Below are 7,846 nucleotides of genomic sequence, written 5' to 3'. Positions count from 1 at the left end.
AGAAAGAAAGAAAGAAAGAAAGAAAGAAAGAAAGAAAGAAAGAAAGAAAGAAAGAAAGAAAGAAAGAAAGAAAGAAAACCTTTAATTTTTGAGAGAGGCAGAGACTAGCAGGTCTCTATGAAGACAAGATCAACTTGGTCTACATAGTAAGTTCCAAGCCAGCCAGAATTAGTAAGAGACTCATATTTAGATAGATAGATAGATAGATAGATAGATACATACATACATACATACATACATACATACATACATACCATACTTACTATATATGTATGAGAGAGAGAGAGAGAGAGAGAGAGAGAGAGAGAGGTGGGGGCAGGCAAACAAACAAACAAACAATGTGTGACATGAACTAAAAAATGTCCAACACTGAAGGTAATCTAATCCCCGACATCTAACACGCAGGCAGTGAAGAAGGTAGCGATGCCTCTGTCTCTCCCTAGCATCACACCTAGTTCGTTCTACCCCTTCACCATCCCACCTTAAACTGCTGCGTGTCCACCCTTTCGCCTTATGGAAGAACAGAGGTGGCCTCTCTCCGTGTGTGTGGTCCGTACTCACTGTCTCTGTGTCTGCCTCTGGGATCTCTATCACTGTAGCCTTTTCAGATTCCCATTCCTGTTTCTACCTAAATGTGTCTACGTGTGACAACACGTGTCATCTCCTCTCTCCCTGTGCATACTCTCCCTGGGAACCAGTGCCTCTGCGTGACAACTCTCAAATCTGTATGTCCTAAGCGGGTCACACCCTTAAGCTCCTGACCCACATCTCCATCTTTTTTCATGCTCAAAGCTGCTCTTCCACCTGCACAGATAGCAGCTCAGTTGCCCAAGCTAGAGACTGGAAGTTGTCCTAGAGTCCTCTTCCCATTCACCTCTACATCTGATTAGTCACTGAGCCTTATTGATTACTCCTCTTCTGAAGCATCCCTCTGTCCCGGGACACACCCCTGCCCACTTAAGGCTCTTGTTCTAGCTACTATAGCCTGTAATGACTTCTTACCATAGCTTCCTCCCTCTATCCCTGGACCCCCCTAATCCAGCTCCACACCAAGGTTGGCATACTGTCTGCAAAGAGCCAGATGGTAAATATTTTAGGCTTTGTGGCCAAGAGTCTCCGTTACAACTACACAAATCTGCCATTGTAGTGCAAAAGAAGCCATAGATGGTGTGTAATTGAATAAACGTGGCTGTAATCTAATACAATTTATTTAGAAAAACAGGAGCCATCGCTTGCCAACCTCTGCTCTATATTAATGCCAAACAGGTCCTTCTAATATAATTAAAGGCCTATGTCATTCCCTTGTTTGGAATTCTTCAATAACCTCTCAGTGCTGGTAAGATGGAGACAGAGGCCCTTAGCAAGGCTGTGAGCTCCTGCTTCTGTCATCTATATGCTTATTAATCTGGCACTTCCCCCACCTACCTCTGAGCAGAGGCTGAGATCTTTCACCTCTGTGCCCATGTTCTTTTTTTTTTTTTTTATTGTTCATTTATCATGCTGGCACTGGTCCCGCAAATTTCATTTCTCCTTTTCAGTTAGGAGCCTTCTATCTCAGAACTTGGTATTAATTGAATAAAGTATCCAGATATGAATTTCACAAGCAAATTGAGAACTCTTTGATGTTAAGGTATGTCTAATTCATCTTTCCTTTCTCTGGAGCTAAGGAACTCCCCCGACTCCATTGACTTTGGAGGGAGTGAAGGGCCAGGACCAGAGAGAGCCCACACTGTAAACTTCCCATTGTCCTATACCAAAAGGGAGCTATAGGGAACTGAAATCTGAACACATGAATCTTGAATCGAAAACTTCACTTTGAAAGTCAGAAAAGCCTTTGATGTGTCTGTCCAACCACACAGGGTAGAAGCAGTATTGTTGGTTTTGCAGAACATGGAGGCACAGGCCTTTAATAGCAGCACTGGGGAGGCAGAGGCAGGTATGTGTTTGAAGTCAGCCTGGGTCACAGAGTGGGTTTCAGGACAGACAGACCTCTCCAAAACATGTTTTCCTCAGGAGTGGAATCCTCAAAGCATAATCAACTACATGGGGTCTTCTGGAAAATCCTAATGGCTTTCCACTTTCCTATTATTTTCTTGTCCTCTGGGAAAGCTGGTGAATGCAGCCTTGAGCATCCAAGTATCACAATTGTCTCAACACCCTGAAGAAAGTGGAGAGAGTTTGGAGTTCCCTGGAGAGCAGGCAGGTCCTCTTCAGTAGGTGGCACACTTTTCTGGACCCATGTACTAATACCCCTCACAAAGAAGGTTGACCACTCTGCAGACAGACATATGTTCCTGCCTTCTCAGGTCTTCCCCCAGTGTAATCAACAAAACTCCCTGTCTCCATGGTGACCCACTTTCCTTGTTAAACACTACGCAGTTCAGGGAAGGCACACTTGCCTTTGGGCTATTGGTTGATGAAAAAAAAAAAAAAAAAGACTTTAAAAATGCATAAAATCTGAAGAAATAATCTAATACAGCCACGATTGCAATTCAGTAAAAGACTAAAAGTCCTTTCAAGATGGCATGGGTGCGCAGGAATGAAAGCAGCATCCCGCTGTCAAGCACTTCAATGTAAAATGCAAGCCTTCGAGGACATATGAAAACCAGCCCAAGTCTTTTGGCCTGTGGTTCACTGCATAATTCCTGGCTTTGGAGTACCACAGAATTCTGGAACTGCCCCGAGCCCTGCCTTTCTGCAAACACTTAGCTATCCTCCACTAACTGTGGAGGTTTCCACTGTGTCCTCTTGATTTCTATATCGAGTTCCAGATAAGATTTTGTTTTGTTTTGTTTTAAAGAAAAATTTAGTTTTATTGCTAATAAGGAAAACAAAGAAAGGAAAGAAAAACATTTTACTCCATCTGATGGGTTAGATTAATGGAGCTGGAACACATCTGAAGTCCAACCGGGAGCAGATTTGTGGGTAGCTAGTTTTGTAAAGAAATAGTTCTGCGGGGAATAGCAAGATAACTGAGCAATACGGCTCCTTTTAGCTTTGCATAGCGGTCAGAAGGTGTCACGTGCCAGCTGCCTCAGTGCCATACCCTTGATCACCCAGAATCCACTTGAGCATTGAACCCACCCTGGCAGCTCTGATATCCTCAATCCATGTTTCCCCATATCAGAGCACACCCTAGGGACTTATTTCCACCAATCAAGCCCCACCTTCTAATATCACCACATTCCTCAAATCAGTACCACAACTGGGAATCAAGTTCTTGGTCTCAATGCTCAGCCCCACGTTCCCAGAGACACTATCTTGCCTTGGTCCAGACACAGTATATCATCTCCTGCATCAGGCTGGGTCCTGCATCAGGAGCATCTAGCAGTTCTACTTCAGGATGCTCTGGTGACAAACACTCTGAGTCTACTTAGCCCCAGAGACTCTGCTCTGCAAGAGTAGTCAGCATAGTAGTCAATGAGGACCTGTAGGAAGGCAAACATCACAAAGCATGTGGTACCAGGCTTCTAGGATGTAGACACGAGGATGGAGTCATAGTGACTAATTCAGTGAAGATTACGTACTCATTACAAACCATGGAACATCCTGAAGATTAGAAGAGTGGGCCTTCTGTCCACAAGATGCTCATAGTGTAGAGAAAGAAACAGTAGAAAACGTGGTTTTCTGGAAAACTCGCTGCAGTGTGGTAGAATCCAACCCTTCAGGGACATAGCCCCAACTGTTGGCTGTAAAGGAACATATGACAGATGAGTCTTTTTATGTTTGTATATATCTTTGTCACCGTGACAAAAATGCTTGAATATAAGAGATTGGGACTTCTCTTAGCTCCTGGCTTCAGTCTCTCATGGTGGGAAAGGCAGAGCAGCAGAATTAGCTCACTATATTCGCATCAATAGGAGAGCATCAAGTGGCCTCTCTCAGCAAGCTGAATGGCCAGGAAGCAGAGAGCCTGCTGGAGCTAGCAGCTTTAATCTTTAAAGGCCTGCCCCTCCTGATTTACTCCCACCAGTCAAGTGGCATCTCCTCAGATCTCCACACCCTTCAAAACAGTCGGGGACCAAGCGTGAGGACATTCCAGACTCAAACCTTAACAAGACTAAACTCTCAGAGGGGTACCTCCTCTTCTATCTACTCTTGTTTCTCAGTTCCCCCTTGCTGCTTGACTTCTAACAGCCTACAATCCTCCCTTTTACATGATCATTACACATGTATGTGTTCATTCATGCCCCCCTTCCTCTGGAGCTGCTTTTTCTGCATTCTCCTCTTCCAGAAGCCATTTAACTCATCCAATATTACCCACACCTGATTCATGCATGAGTGTCCTTGGTAGCCTTAACAAGTGAGCAGAAATGTCATATAATTGTCTTTCTATTGGCATTTCTCAACTAGAATGTGTCTGCTGATTTTTCTATAACTCCATAATCCTTTAATCCACATCTACCTCAAAATATGTGTTATACATACACCTATACCACAATAGTAAAATTGAAAGCTTATGTGTCTTAATCTGAAGTCTCAGTCCCTTAATGAGGAAGGATAAGCAGGGGAGAACACCAGTCATCCCATCAATTAGGAGGTAGAAACAACAGAAGCTTCCGTAGCCAGGAGTTCCGTGTGAGCTTCAGCCACACACTATTAGCCTGGGCTGCATGACCCCTTAGCTCAAACAACAAAACAGCAATAAAAAGAATCAGGGTGATGTCTTCTATATGTTGTGTCCATCACTCATATCTCTAGTACCTGTACCACTTGCCAGGAATTAATATTGTTCAATGTATATATCTATTTATTTTTATGCTAAAAATAATCTATATAAAATGAGAATAAGAATAAATGAGGGATTCATATTTTAAGTGGTATAGAGGAATAAAAGAAGAAAAAATTCAGTCTTGCAAGGGATATCACGAAAAGCAACATGTCAGCATTGATGTGATGGCCTGAAGAGGTGACTCAGTGGATGAAGTGCTCACTGTGCACTCCTAAGGATTGGAAATTGAATAGCCACCACCCAGATAAAAGCAGCAACAGCACTGGGAATGGAAACAGGGGCATAGCATCCAGAACACATAACGGAATGGAGGTGTTCCAGGTGGGCTGCGAGGTCCTGACTCAGAAACACTAGAGATTGCCAGAGGAAGGGGTCCAGCATCAACTGCCCTCCACACAAAACAGTAGCAAAATGACAGTTATGAAGTAGCCATGAAATAACCATATGGTTGAGGCTCATTGCAGCATGAGGAACTGTATTAAAGGGTTGTAGCATTAGAAAGGATGAGAGCCACTGCTCTAGAAGATGGTTTGGACCCAGAAATTGAGGGGATGTTACCATGAACAGGGTCTCCAGTCAAAGAAAACTCCCCCTCCGTTTCCTAAAAGAGCTCCAGGTCTGGTGAGGAGAGCTAAATTCTTGGCTGAAGTTCTTCAGCAGGGGACTCCGAGCAAGCCATGCGTGACTAACAACCTGTTCCCAGCCTGTCCTCAGCCTCTGTAATGGGAGCTGCAGTGACAGATGTAAGGAGTGGTCCCATCCACTCTGGAGAGAGAATTGCTGAGCTTGCATACAGAGACAGGTGAGGCTTGCTGGTTAGATGCCCTGGCTGTTGGCATGCGTGCAGACTGGTGCCTCACACGTCAGGGAAGTTTCTGCTGTGCCTATGTGGAAGTGTAGCCTCCCATACAGGAGACTTCAGGGGTACTTCCTTACTCTTCATAGAGATAAGAACACTACTGTGAAGGATGATTGTGATAACTTAATATGATGGTTCTTCATAAACAATAAAGTGATGTTAAAAATAGTTATTACTATTATTTTTGCATGATAAAAAAATTACCTGGCATTTATTTCAGCGTATTTATGGAGGGAAAAGTGGTCTTTTTTCCATAATTTTTGTGGACCATCTAAAATGGTATCATATTTTTCCTCCAGTTCTGAATAACTTTTTACCTTTCTTATTACTGTTGTTATTGTTATTATTATTACTGATGATGATGATGATGATTAGATGTCCATGTGTGCACATGTGTGCATGTGGCATGAGATGTGCACAGAGGTCAGAAGACATCTTTTTAGTAAGTGTTTCATTCCTTTCACACTGCTGAAGTAGAGTCTTTTTTGGTCGGTTGTTTTTTGATTTTGTTCATTTGTTTGTTTCCATGGTATGCACTATAGGATAGAAAGTGTCTTAGTCAGGGTTTCTATTCCTGTACGAACATCATGACCAAGAAGTAAGTTGGGGAGGAAAGGGTTTATTCATCTTACACTTCCACATTGCTGTTCATCACCAAGGAAGTCAGGACTGGAACTCAAGCAGGTCAAAAAGCAGGAGCTGATGCAGAGGCCATGGAGGGATGTTCTTTACTGGCTTGCTTCCCCTGGCTTGCTCAGATAACCCACAAAGGGACCTCCCCGCTTGATCACTAATTGAGAAAATGCCTTGCAGCTGTATCTCGTGGAGGCGTTTCCCCAACTGAAGCTCCTTTCTCTGCTTCTTCCTTGGTCTGATACAGCTGACACTTCTGCAGTGAAAGTCATCCGTTAACCTCTGCCCATATGTCACTACCCACCTGTGAATCCACAGTCAGTTGAGGAAGCCGGTTGGGGTACTATAACTGCCCTGTGAAGAACACTGTTCCGGCTATGCCATCACCATGCACTCCCCAAGATGTATTGTTCATCCTTAAACATCTTAGTCTATAACAATTGACTAAGTTCCATGTGCTGAGCCAGACACACACCTTCAATGCTGTAAGAAAGAGGCGAGCCGAAGGAGGAAGATGGTGCTAGACATCTGAAAAACATGAGGACACCCCAGTTCAGGGAGGGCAAGGAAGGAAGGTAGAGAATGCAGCTAATGGATGGGCCAGGGATGGGACAGAAAAACAATGGTGAAGCAGATGTGAGGGATCAGTTAGTATTGAGTCTGAAACAACAGCCTGTTCTTCCTATTATCCTCCCTCTTTCTTATTCTCTGTTCTTTTCTTTCCCAGTATAAAGCTACAGACAAAGGAAGAAAACAAAGGAGGGAGGGAAGGGACTGCAAAGGACAAGAGGATGGGGAAGAGGTTCAGCCCAGTTCAGGGCTGGTTGGGTTGTATATGTCATCCTAATGCCTTCTGGCCTCCTAGGCACTGAGTGTTAACCCAGGAGTGCTTGGAGCCAACTAAGGGTGCCCTAAAGTATCTCTTGATATCCAGAGAGATCCTATGCTTGGTGCAATTCATTTGGAGTTTTAGTGTCTGCTAATTGAGAACATGAGAGATAAAAGGAGAAAAACAGAGTGTTAATTTGGGATAATGTTAGAGTAAATTCAACCTTGTTGTCATAACTTTTAAACCACAGACACAGTGACCATCAGGCATGGCTGTCCCTGCAGCCACCTAGTAGGAAGAAATGGTAAAAGACAAGAAAATGAGAAAATTTGCATTTACATTATACAAGCGTTGATCTAATTTGAAATGAAGAGCAAGTCTGTGTCAACATCACTAAGGCAAGACGTTAATCCACCATGAAACACCCTCCTAAGACACACAGCTTCACACTTTGCCACAGAGCCCATAAAGAATCTACTCCCTTCTGCTATGAGCTAACCATATAGAAAACTCTCCAACCCAGGGAACATCAGTCAGTAAGTAGATGCAGGGATGTTCTGTACCCCATCTGAAAAAGTGATGAGAACCACTTAAGATTAAGAAGAAAATGGTCTGTGGGTAGTGATAACTGTCCCAGAGACCTCTAAAGGCCATTGTCCTGTGGGAGGAGAGACAGTGAACAGTAAGAGCAAAAGTTGACAAGACAGGCAGATATCCTAGTTAGAAGAGGGAGAACTGTCTAGAACTTCAAAAAAAAAAAAAAAAAAAAAAAAAAAAAAAAAAAAAAAAAAAA

The sequence above is a fragment of the Mus pahari genome, chromosome 6, assembly GCF_900095145.1.
Source record: "Mus pahari chromosome 6, PAHARI_EIJ_v1.1, whole genome shotgun sequence".
Classification (NCBI taxonomy): Eukaryota; Metazoa; Chordata; class Mammalia; order Rodentia; family Muridae; genus Mus; species Mus pahari.
The sequence above is the reverse complement of the archived record's forward strand: the minus strand, read 5'-3'. Positions refer to the sequence as shown.